The sequence below is a fragment of the Falco naumanni genome, chromosome 2 (genome assembly GCF_017639655.2).
Source record: "Falco naumanni isolate bFalNau1 chromosome 2, bFalNau1.pat, whole genome shotgun sequence".
Lineage (NCBI taxonomy): Eukaryota > Metazoa > Chordata > Aves > Falconiformes > Falconidae > Falco > Falco naumanni.
Window position 1 is genome coordinate 83,756,797 of NC_054055.1, and position 13,182 is coordinate 83,769,978.

General features: G+C 41.8%; 1 long non-coding RNA gene across 2 annotated transcripts in view; it reads left to right on the forward strand.

Annotated features, from left to right (window-relative positions):
- The first annotated feature begins 2,097 nt into the window (after positions 1-2,097).
- LOC121084116 overlaps positions 2,098-13,182 on the forward strand; it is a 65,565-nt gene continuing 54,480 nt past the window's right edge. For both annotated transcript variants that reach the window (XR_005826590.1, XR_005826591.1), the window contains exon 1: positions 2,098-2,338. This is a non-coding gene — a long non-coding RNA (uncharacterized LOC121084116). The remainder of the gene's footprint in view (positions 2,339-13,182) is intronic.

A 13,182-nucleotide genomic window follows, 5' to 3' on the forward strand; every position in this document is an offset into this window, starting at 1 on the left:
ACCTTTTAACCAAACTTTAACAGTTGGGGTTGCAATTTTCCATTCTACATAGCCTAAGTTGCTTATAACTTCTTTGTGAGAGGGAGACAGGAGTGATGAGGTATCATATAAGATAATTCAGCTATTTATGAAAAGGAGTCTGGCCAGGGACACAGTATTAAATGGGGGAGATCCTTCCTGTGGTAAGGTGCACTTTTTTATTTTGCTGTAACAGAGTCATATTTTGCCAATTTATGAGGCCCTAAGTATTTTCTGTTTCTGATCTGGGGTGTTCTGGAGTGTGAAAGGAGATGCAAAGCTGGATTTTTCAAGTAAAATGTTCTGTGAAATTACTTCGCTTTTTCTATGGTTGGGGGAAGTAAAATGTTTTTTCTTCCTGCTGGAAACTCTGAGCCTCCAATGTCCAGCTGATAAGGTGAGAATTAGAGGAGAATGTAGAATATGGAGATGTTAAATTTCTAACTTACATCTGGATCAATACTTGAAATCAGTTTTTGAATATATAAGTGATGTAATATTAAAAAATAAGGTGTCATTTAATATTTATTGGTTAAAAATATGAAGGATTTTACTGCTTTTCGAGGATGGAATATACCCCACTGGATTAGTGGTAGATCTGAAAAAAATAAAACCAAAGGTGGTATTATGATGAATTACAGTTTATCAAATACCTGGGAAGAAAGTGCTCAAGATACCCAGCACTGACTGATCAACTAGAAAGATGCCTGCAGCTGAATGTTTTTAGGGCTATCCAGGGAGAAAGGAAAAGAGAAGAGTAGAGGTCATTAAAAGTCCTCTTTATAGTTACTTCATTTGCAAATACAAGCAAAACCCCAGGTTGCATCAGGCTGGGCTTTGTCCCATCTGCCCCTCCACCAAAGAGGAATTCATTGCATTACACGGAGGCATTCCTCTTGGTCACTAACCAAAAAGATAATTCTGTCTGAATTTATCATCTTTCACTGCTTTTTCTACTGCTTTCCATCTCCATTGTCAATCACATTTCCAAAAGAAAGATCAGCGCCCTTTAGCTTCCACAGGTGGGACTGGTTCATTGTGAGATGAGCCCCTGTCAGAGGCCAGGAGCTGCTTCTTCAGTTGCTGCCTGCCATCCTCCATGTGCGAAACGCCAGAGTTCATGCACAGCCAGCCAGCTGAAATCTGCTTAATGATTCAATCTGTGCATGAACATTTCTGGTGTAGTTGTAAAGGCTGTCTTTGCAAATGTGTGGTATGTATTTGTTTACTTGGCACAATGCAAGGCCACACAAAGACACCCAAAGTGGTTTCCAGTGGGGCTAATTGGGCCAGGTGGAGCCGTGCAGTAATGTAGCTACGCTTCCTCTGCTACCGCGCTGGCTCTCTTAAAACTAGTTCGGTAGCTCTGCGGGGCATCCTGTTGTGCAGCTCACTCAGGCCCCTGGTGTCCACAGGGTGCCTGGATTAGCAAGAAACAGACCTTTAAAAGACTCATGACCTCCTGCAGGTGTTGGGGAGTGTGAGGGTACCTCCTTCTGCCAGAAAAGTTCAGCTCTCTCCTGGCAGGCTCAACCTGGATGGGGGAAGAGTGGAAATGTTGCCTGGCAAAGCCCTGTGCGGAGAGAAGCAGCTTTTGTTTCTGCTGAGCACTCCAGGAGAGGCTGTCTGATAAAAGTCATTGAGGCAGGGAGAGGGGGTTACCCTGGGGAGCTGTAGGCTGTCATTGTATCTGCTGGCCACCTTCAGCATGCCCGCCTCCTCCCTGGTTAGCTTTGGTCACTTTGCAGGTTGTTGCTTGCCGATCCTTTGTTAGATCCCTGGTGGCTGCTAGGCTGGGGTTCATGTGGATGGAGAGCAACCTCAGTGGGATTTCAGCACGTGCTGTGCAAGGCTGCTCTTTAACACAGACAGATGTTGCAGTGGGAAGGCTGGAAGATAATCTGCCTGTTAACCTCCTGCACACTCACTGTGCTGTCTGAGGTCTGAGACAACTAGTAGACAAGACCTGCATTTCACATGGGAATTACTCTTTTCTTATGGGAAACAGGCAGTTTTCTGGCAATCAAGTGCAGCCTGACATTTTCACTTCCTCTTTTACTGCTTTAGTGTGAGAAAAGATCATTCTGGCTGAAGGCTACACCATGAAAGAGAGTTGCACTCTCCCCAGTTTTGCAGCCTAACAGTTAAAACTGAGTTATAGGTTTTTTAAATAAAACAGATGCCACTATAAGGTTGAAAACAGAAGCTGATTTGGATGCATGCTTCCTCAGATAACAAACTGCTCCTCTGTAGATGTCTGTCTCTGGTACCTGAAGCTGGGACTCTCAGAATGAATCATATGCATCGGAAACTTGGCAAGGTAAAAGTAATGCTTCTCCTGGACTCTATACTCACAAATGGTACTTTCAGTATATTGTAGCTTTTTTATTTCTATGTTTTTAAAACTGATTTGTTCATAATATTTTGTGTCTTAAGCTATTACCCCTCCCTTTAATTCCACATGCATTGCTCCCCTGAAAATAAGAAAATGTAAAAGTCAGTGCTGTGCTATATAGAGAAGTGTTAACTGAGTGTTAATGAGCTGCCACATCGGCTCCAAGCCATCTCTGTAAGCCAGCACAGTAAAACAGAATTTAAAGGCTATCAAGTCCATTTCATGGCTACAAATCCTGACCATGTTTTGCAGTGAAGTAGATGTGCTTATTATCTGGGTGCCAGTTAAGCACTGCCAGCTTAATGTGTGCATGGCGTAAGTTGCTTTTCTGTGTCTGGAGTGATTATTTTACTGTACACACCTCAGCTAGGTACTGGTCCTCATCCAGACCACATCTGCAAACTGAAGAATAGGAAAAGCTTTTGGATCAAGAGGAGAGCAGCAAGTGCAGAGACCACTGGTGCTTGATGTGAAGTAGCTACAGAACACAAGGAGAGAAGAGCTGGCACATGATGGTGGCTAACAGCCTTCAAACACATCTAAAAAGCTCTTTTAGCTCCATGTGGCAGAAACATCTCTTCAACTAAAAGTGAGCCATGGAAATTCTGGAAACGATAGTGAAATCAGAAAGAAGTTCCATTTACAAGCAGTGCTCCCTCCACATTACGCTGCTGACTGCCACATTCACGAGCACAGCCATTCCACAAAGCACTATTGAAGGCAACCATGTGTATATTCTGGTGAATATCTTTTCTGTTTGCCTTTTTTATCGAAGTGGGAAGGGTGGAAGTTGTAACTTCACCAGACAGTAGAAGAACAATGGAAGGAAAGATGGTAAAAGAAAGGAGGGCCAAACAAGTTGCTGTTCCTGGCAGCAGGAATTAGTCAGTCAGTGAGCAGGATGGTAGTAATCAACCTTGGATTTCTTTGCAATAGCTCCTCTTCCTTTTTTCTGGACGGTGCTCAGCTAACAGTGATAAACATGTTTGAGGAACCTACATAGGATAAAATTCTCTCTCTTTCGTGAGTTAGAAAAAGATGACGAAATCATCTGTTTGGACTCTTCTTTCTGGGGAAGACTAACCAAAATACAGGCACTTGGTGAATTTGATGTAGAGAGCTGTCAAATCTCAGTTTTGTTGTGGTCGTCAGGTGGGCATCACTCATAACTGTATCACTGCATTGGGTGGACTGTGGGTACGTGGTGGTGCAGACATAATCTGCTTCCACCCATACCCATTCTAGTAGAGGAAGATCAGGTGAAGATACGTGAGTCAGCCCTATCTGTGCCAGCTTGTTTCCAGAAGCTGTACTGTCTTAGTGAAAGAAGAAGGAAATATTGTATTGGTTCTCTGTGTTAGGATACAGCACATTGTAACTTCTCTGGTCCTTAGCATCTTGGAGATTGCTGTCCTGTGCTTTGTTGCACTGGGTGAGTGAGACTATTGAAGTACCAGGGAGAGCTGAAGGAATTTGTATTTGGACAGTAAGTTGAATGGATCAGGAGCTGAGCTGTAACATGTGTGAGCTGACTTCTCCAACCCACTTAAAGTAAGCAGATGTGGGATGTCTGCTGAGACTCCATGACTCTGTAAATAGCTCTTATGGCTCCATGTCTAATTTAGTTGGCAAATTTTATTCTGGAGGTAGTTTTTTTCTTAGTTCACCTTATGTAGCCAGCAGAAAACTTGTCACTTAACATACCTTTGATGCTACACTGCTAGTTTTACCTCTCTTCAAACTTATTCAGAAATACTTATTCAAACCTTGTTATAAAGCTTGGTTTTTTCTCAGTTTCTTGCTGCATATCCAGCAAGAAAATAATACAGATTCAAACACTTTGAGTATGCTTCCATGGAGGTGAGATTTAAAAGAAGAGTTGCAAAATCTGAGATGTAAAATCCTAGATAAATGCAATTGCTGAAATTAACAGATAGGGTGCTTTACCAGTTTGAGTTGAGAAAACAACACTCCATTAAGAAGTCTTCCCAGAAAACGAAGGGTTAATCTTCTTTTCACCTTCTAAGGAAAAAATAATTCCAGCCTGAAGAACCAGTTTTTAATTCTGTGTCAATCAGAGATTTCCTAACAGAAAACAATGATTGAAGATTTCTTGTACACACACTGGAGAAACTGGTATCATCTAGAGAACAGTAAATAAAATACAGTTATCTGCCTTTTAGCCCTTTGGGCTATGATTTTTTCTTAGCATCAAACTATAATTCTCAAATAGTTTAAGAATACAAAATAGTTAAGAGAAAATATTTAAGAACCTTTGTGCATCTTATTGAAAACAGCTGATTTCAAGGATATGTTTTTATGAATAGGGATAGTTTTATACCTGTGCTTGGACACAGTTCTGAATTAGGACCTCAGGCTCATTTACATAGGAGATTCAACTTAATTAGTCCAAATTCACTTAAAGTGTAAATTGAAAATGGATTAAGCTTTATACAAAGCTGAATTAAGACTACTTTAATTTTGAAAAGTCTTTACAGGGTTAAATATGCTTTAACTAATCTGCTTTAAATTAAGCCTTTAGTTAATTTGGATTAATTTTCCTGAATATCTTTGTGAAGACCAGCTCAGAGTTAGGATCCAGTCCTGCAAATACTCACAGAAATATTTCATATTAAATTAATTATTCCCATGCTTAAAATTAAGAATGTGCGTAATGCTAGGTATGCAGGTAAGGTCAGGACATGCTTAAAGAGCCCTGCGCATCTTTGCAGCAATCTCAAACGTCTGATTATGAATGAGTTTTCACCGCGATTGATCAGCTTGTCTAGTATCAGCAAAGAATATATAGTCAGATTCCTTGCTTGCTTTACTGTTTGAATGCATGTACAAATACTTGAGGGACACAGCCCATTTGGTATCGTCTCCAACCTCATTCAGACTGGACCTGGAAAGCTATACTAGAGTATTTGCTGTGTGTTGATTTTGCATTTCCTTCTGATGTTTGTGATAATAGAATGTTTTGTTTCCATATCCTTACTAGCAATGAGTTTATTTAAAATTATTTTTAAAAAAGCAACCTTGTGCCCATGCTCTTGATATGGTTGATATGTTCTTGGCCTGTTTAATTAGTTGGATGGAAAGGATGAGGTCTGCTTCCATTCCAGTCAAATATGAAGTGTTTCTGTTGAAAATGTCCCAACAGAAGGATTCCTGTGAATAGTTTTTGGTCCACAGTTTGTCAGTGAGAAGCTGATGTCAAAGAATTTGTTTCTGGTTAGTTCTGCTTTGAACACTAGTAGACATTTTCATGCTTAGGCTTAAAAGGAATGTAAGTTCTGCAGTCAGGTGTCCTAGGAAAATAATTATTTCCCAATTCCAACAGGTGACATAGGAGTCCAGTAAATTAATTTGCTTGCTGGAATGGGGCGAAGCTTCCCTTTCCCTCCTTCAGAAACAGTGGAGAACACGAGGATTCATTCTCTGTGCCCATCTGAAGAGCCCCATGCCTTGAGAAGGGAGAATGTGTACCTGTTCTCAGCAATGCATGTCCCTGACTTTCAGGTTTGGGCTTGTCAATGTTCTCCACATGTTCCTCATATATGCTGGGGAAGTGGGAAGCTCATAGCTGTCTTTAGGACAACGCTGCTCTCCAGGTGATACAGAGCTGCCGCACTAACCTCAAGGCAAGGAAATTTGCTATCCCAAGCTTTTGGTTGCTCTTGATATTTGTGACAAAGTGGACTCCGGCTTTCTTGCTTGAGGCTACACAGCCTTGCAGTGCACACGCTGCAAAGCAATTAGTGCCCACAAGTAGATACGAGGAGGGAGCTATGGGAAGGACCTGGCAGGCCCCAGTGCCTCCCAGCAGCGAGCTCTGTCAGGGTGGCGAGCTCGGTGCCAAACTGGGCAAGGTGCATACTGCATGGCCTCTGGACTCACTGTGTATATCTTTTCTGCCTCTTGAAAGGGACCCTGTGCAAGCTCACCTGTTCAGATCTACCTGTCAGTGCGGAGGGTTAAGCTGGAAATATAGCCTCTGGAGGGGTGGGAGGATGCCCTGCAGCACTGTATCCCCAGCTGTTGGAGGCCTGTTACCCTGGTGGACATATCCCAGGCAGGCTGCCTCTGGGCTGCCTGCAGTGCTCTGCACATCTCCCATGGTTTGCCTGTGACACAGACCCACACGGGGCAAGCGGAGGCTGGGAGAGCACACCGTGCTCAGTCGCGGCCACACTTGGGGGCAGCCACCAACAGCTGTGGTCCTGTAGACTCCGGGAAGGGGAGAAGGACAGGTTGCCTTGCAGGCTGATGGTTTCCTGCAGGTTCTGGCAGTGATGCTGTCTCAGTTTGCATTCAGCTTACAGGTTTTCAGTTCTCCTCACAATGAAAAGGCTAGAAGCCCAGCTAAATGGAGATGCCAGAGTATAGTTGCATAGGAACGATTTTCACAACTATGGGACTGCAGGAGATATATATATTTATTTATATATATATATATATTACTTGTTATAATGAAATTGTAGCTAGCTGTAGTCTCAGTGAAGCTATCTGGAGTATTTAAAGTCCTGTTCTGGCTGACAAATGCGGTGCAACACTGGCTCTCCAGCGCTTGATGCACTTGATGTGCTGCGTGGGAGGGACTCTTGCTGGAGGCTGCTATCCCTTTTGGTTGTTTGGGTAGTTCTTTGCTTTTCTGCCTGCAGTTTTAGTGAGCTGAACGCAGCGTGGACAATACAGAGGTCATATGCAGAGAAACTCGTGCAGGTCAACCAGGAGCAAAGGGTAACAGAGAGAAGGAAAAGTCATTGCCATCTGTTTGAGGTAAAAGGGAGGAGGATCTGTGGTGCCTCACTGTCTAGTAAAAGACACGATTTGGCTCTGGTTGATCTTCGTTGTGTGGCTGCCAATGCTGCACCAACTGTGACAGGTAAGATCTTGCCTTCACTCCTGAAATGAGGAGACAGGCCTGCTACTGATGCAGTGAAGCTCAGTGTTTTCTCTCTGGGGTGAGGAGGGAATGAGGAGAGAATGAGGAGAGCAAAAGGCAGTTTGCTGCAGCGTGTCTTATGTATGGCCTAATTACTGAGAGCCAGCATCACCAGCACCTCCTTCTGTCATTGTTCACAGCTGCAGAGGCAGACAACCCCAACTATTACTTCTAATACCTGACAGATCACAGACCTACCCAATTTTGCACAAAGTGCATAATAATGTCATAGGCGGATATTGGCAGGAAAGGTATTATGGGATGTTTCAGTTTATGCTTTCTCAACAAAAACACAGATATATATTTGTATACATGCTTATGGTGCTGACTGATAAACAGCATGCATTGTTTCAAAGTAAAGGTTCTCAGGGTGTGTAACAAAGTCTGAAGCTCGTCTTTGAGAGTCTATTGATAAGCCACTTAGTGCTGAAAAAATGTGGTGTGATATCCCACTTACAGGTGATAGTAAGGAGATTGTAATGTTTCTGACTTCCTAGAGCCTACCAAATTCCCATCCCGCAACCTTGTAGGCCGTATGTATTTAACTTGGCTTACTTAAATGGAGTTATACAAGGCTACAATTTGCTACATTACTGCCTTTAAAAAGCTTGAAATGCTCACACACTTTTTTTTTTCTCTCTCTGTAAGTGAGAAACAGTGTTAGTCTTATGGATTTTGAAGGCCTTTTATGAAATTGATGATACAGGAGAAAAGATTATTTTCATAAAGCTAGGGTCCCTTGTGTTGCTCTGGTTTTGATTAGTCTGTGTGCTTTGAGACAGACTTCGTGGTGAGTGACTCGTTTAAATGCTACTTAGTTTTTAATATTTCATTTGTTGCCTTTAGAGAAAGTGAGATGTCCATAGGAACTACCATTAACATCCTTTATTGTGTTCCCGAAGGTTGCCTTCTACAAGAGAGATTATTGATTGTGACTCTTTGAAAGAGAATTGGCCAAAATTAATCCTTCTTGACAGGATTTCTTCTTGGGATAGGACCTGAGAGGGGGCAGTTTAACAAAAATAGCAAACACGGTTACAAACGGAACAGAATTTATTTCAATCTCATGAAGGAATTTCGTGAATTTCTCTGGTTCTAATAATACATCACCTTGCTGTGCAAGTCTGCTTCCCACCACAGGGCAATAGAGGAAAAGCTGCTTTTTTCATACCAGGAGCCTTTTATGTCAGCAAATGGGCAATATTATGTTCCTTAAGAATTAGTGTTTCAGTCGGTTGGCACAGGGAAGAGAGGAATTAGAGTTCTGTGTCTAAGGACAAGGTCTACTTTTGTGAATCACAAATTGTAGTAGATTGGCAGAATTGGCCTATGAAGCAGAGGCACAGCGTTCAGAGCATTACATTCATTTTCATATGTCACTATGTGTCTGCACTGGAGATTGTCTTTGGGGATCTGTTCAATGTAGACAGAGTTCTTCCTTCAAAAACACACACTAAAAACAGTGACAGGTATGAGAGGGGTTTTTAATTTGAAGGACAGAGAGGGCTGCCAGAATGGTGAACAAAGCCAAATCCCTTGAGACAAAAGGAGACACAGCTTCCTAATTTCTTAACATGATATGCATTTCTGAAACAGCAAAATCAGGAGACGCTGTGGAATTAAAATTCTGACCTCTGGGTCCAAGAGGTGGCTGGTCCTGAGCTAGATTAGCACCGTTATAATGATTTCCCTAGGCTTATAAATACTACCTCAGATCTTAACCTACCTCCCTCTACCCTTTTCAAATATCTGCAATAGATACAGGAAAAGTGCCGCAAGTCACAAGCTATTTTAAGCTTTTTGTGACACCCACAGGGAGGAAGAGAGGAGGAAATCCAGGCAAATGTGGAGGTGTAGTTTCCTCAAGTTCAGTTTATGCAGCTTCTGTGAGAATTAAATGTTGCTGGGAGGGGAAGAACGGACAACTCAAAATCTCAGTCCTGAGCCCTGGACAGGATTTGGTCTCTGCATTTGACTCCGTGGTCCTGTATATAGGTGAACTTGGGCACCACTGGAGTTGTGCTGCAGGAATCAGTGTTTTCTCAGAGCAGATCACAAAAACGTAGTAATAACAGTGGCAAGCAATTGGTTATAGGCTCTGAGCTCGAGAGTTTGCAAGGATTATCCTCCCAGTGCAAAAGACCCTGAGTGAAAAAGCTGTGCCACGTGGGTTCCTCACATTGCCCTCCCCATGTAAGGATCAGTTCCCAGGAGTTCCCTGAATGTTACAAAGAAATACATAATTCAGAGAGCTTGAGAGATAAGATGTGTGGCATCTTTTTCATAAGCCAGTATTTATTACTAGGACTGTATACCATTAATTTATTTATTGCAGTCCTACCTATTGCAGGCTCTGCTAAAGCAGGTTTTTTTGATAAAAAAGCATTTTTCTGGGCACATGTGTTTTAGGTAAGAAACTGTCCAGTGAACATCACTGAGTAGTTACCATAAAAATGAGTCATTTCCATAGATCTAGTAAATGCAGAGATTTCCAAGCCCAGGCCTGCAGACAGGGTTTTTGTAAAGGTAAATGTTTGCCTCTCGTTTGCATCGAGTTTGGTTAATTGTTTACTCTCCCATTGCATCTGAGCACAACGCGGGGAAGCAGATGCTGTGCATGTATCCCAGGTCATTTTATTCCAAGCACACCAAAGAGAAAAAAAGAAATCATTAATATTAAAAAGGACAGCTCACTTCTAGCAAAGGCTTCAGCATGCCATTGTGTCCCTGTTCTTGCTCAGGAAATACTTGCTTCACCTGCCTCACATAATCCATTTTTAAGTTGTTTCATGAAATCTTGGATCTTACTTCTTTCTGATTCTTTGCTATTTCCCCGACTCATTCCTTCAGTAACTCACAGTGCTTTTCATCCAAGGTAATTTTGTTTATTTTGGATAAATAACATTCAGCTATTCTGCTCCCAAAGCTTTGTCCCATGTAACCTTTTAAGGCTCCGTGATAACTTCCTCCTTTTCAGCTTTAAATTGCTCCCTGAATCTCGTGGTAAAGTCTGTTGCAAAGAGGAAAAAAGAACAGTTTGTTCACCAGCTCTGGGCTGGGGCAGACAGGATGTAAGGGTTTGAAACCGCAGCAGAGACTTCCTCCCAGCCTCATGGTAAGGAAGCGTTAATGGTAGATTACTTAGGGAGGTAGGTCTTAAAAGAGAGAATAAAAAAAAAAAAAGTCAGAGATGTTTGTAGTTTTGCCTCCTGGACTTTTCCTCAGTCCTATTTTCTGTAAATCCATAATTCATCCAGAAATTCTTCTCAACTTCTTCTCACCTGCTGTAACTTCTTTTTTTGGTGGCTTCTCCCCCAATACTCTGTTGACTGTTCAGTGTATGTTCATGGCGTAGCAACTGTATCTATATAGTCATATGGATTTATTATTAGAAATCCTTATATAGCATTAATAATTGCGATACAAACCATTTATATCTGTGAGTAGTAGACTTTTGATCAAGACAATGGCAAGATATGTTACAGAAAGAAGAAAGTCTTTCTTTTGGTGGAGATATTTCTGGGTTTTTATAATATATTTGGGACTTTCTGTCACTGGCAACAACAGTCAAATGTATTTGTTTCTTTAAAAAGCACTTTTAAAAGGCCAAATTAACAAAAGCCTTTTTTACCTTCCACTGACAACCAATCCCTTTACATACACTTTTCTTGAAATTAAGTTATTGCTTCAACATTTCTCATATTCTGGAGTCTTCCCCTAAAGCTACTTCAGAATGTTTATGATTAAAATAATACTAGAATTATACTTAAGTATCAGAGGAGCAGGTCGTGAATATTTTATATGCATATGTGCAATTTTTAAATTGTTATGTGTACATTGTAGGACAATATGGCATGATGATATATTGTATAGTAATTGTTAAAGTTATTATATTTTGCTATGGTATTTTATTTCATTTACAGGAGATTTGTGTAAAAATGATACCTGTTTGATCCTTGTATTTTTGTCCTCTTTGTGCATTGTATATTGTGCAAACCCTACTTGTCTTTGATATAATTTATACATGGTATAAATATAATCCTTGCTTCACTGAAAATAAGACTTTTTGCTCAATTTTATTCAGATGTTTAAAATCTTTTCATTTGGACTCAGGTTGAAAACTGAACTGAAATTGATTTCTCTATGAGATGGAATGTCCTAAAATATTTCAATTTGTAATGTTTAATTTCAAAAATTCCTCTCAAAAAGTTTGGATATTCCTGATCTGAAATGCTTGGTTTGCACTTGGTGAAGGAGGAGGACCCGTTGCCACTTAGTTCACTGTGACATTAATTTCAGTCTGTCTGGCAAGCTGTGGCGCCCATGGGACACGTCTTAGGTATCAGATGCTCAGATTCTGTTAACTGCTTGGCTTTTGGCAGGACCATCTGCACCTCCTTGCAGTGCCTCGGTCTCTGATGGAATACAAAATCCACATCACATCTCAGGTTACCATGTGAAAGGTGTAGCCTGGCCAACCTGTAACAGTTTGATGTGTGGTGGCTCGGCTGGGTCAGGGAACCATTCTAAGTCAAAAATCGCTAATTTTTTTGTTGCATTGGTTATTTTTAACTCATAACCATTCTTCAGTCTGGTTCGTAGCATGGCCCCGTGAGTAGCTGTTCTAGCACAGTCAAGATGTAGCATGGTATAGGGGCATGCAGCAAGGTGCAGGGGCTGCTTGCATTGGCACTGAGGCTGAAGGAAATGGTCAACAAACTGTGGCAAGGGTTTCCTTTGCTCCCTGACTCCCTGACTTTGCTGCCAACCATGAGGGAACAGCATTAAATCATGAGTTAATGGGCAGTCTGCTGCTAAGCTTGAGCCTAAAACCATGCCAAGGTGCCAAGAAGAAGACTTGACACTGCACTGGTAGGGTAAGTTCCCAGCAGGTAGATTGTACAATATGTAGGGGGATAGGGAGAGGTTAACTTGAGCAAAGGCTAGAGTAAGTTCTAAAAGATGACACAAAAAAACCAACAAACCACTCCCGAATCTGTGTCTTGCCTAATCCTGTCCATCCCTTGTCTTAACTGGACTAGGAGCTAAAGAGGTGGTGGTGATTGTTTAATCACATTCTTACATTCTTAACACCTTGCAAGCCACATTCCCTCTCACCAAGTAAGAGGGGGTGCTGTGCCAGGCACAGAGAAGCTATAGTATCAGCAAGCTTCCTGATCCTGTGATAGCTGTGATGAAATCAGTGTTTCCTTGAGGTCTGTGTAGTGACCTAAGTGCATGAGAGCAATGTAAGCTACCTAGGATAGTTTTTCTCTCATCTTGCATTCCTTTTGCTTCTCAGTGTTGGCTGACAGCTGTGGAGCTGAGGTGATCATTCTACAGGAGCAGAGGGAACAGGAGGTAGAGGCTGTGGTCCTAGTCCTTGCCTATGTTCTTCCTGAAGGGTGGGAAGCAGAGAAAGCCTTCCAGAGAAGCAGCAATAAGGCATTGCCTTAGAAAAGCCAACTCTCTGTTTTTTAGCAAATATTTGGGTTTGTACCTTGAGGCCAGCAATGTTTGAAATGCTTTTCTTACCCTGAGGCCAAAGAAGTTTGTGCTTTGATTTGAGCATTCATTCTGGTCTGTATTTAAGCCATCACAGGGTAAACTATCACATAAGGAGGGCTCTCAAAAATGCTCATTGTGTGTCCACCCTCTGGTTTCTATTTCATCACAAGTGATGAAGGATTGAAATTTCGTAACAGGTAAAGTGTAGAGGTGGCCCAGAGGGTTAGCACTGTCACCTGGGCTCTGAGTGCCTGGTAAAGGACTTCTGATCAGCATGTTTCTCTAAGGCTTGGAAAGCCTACTTCACTGTGCT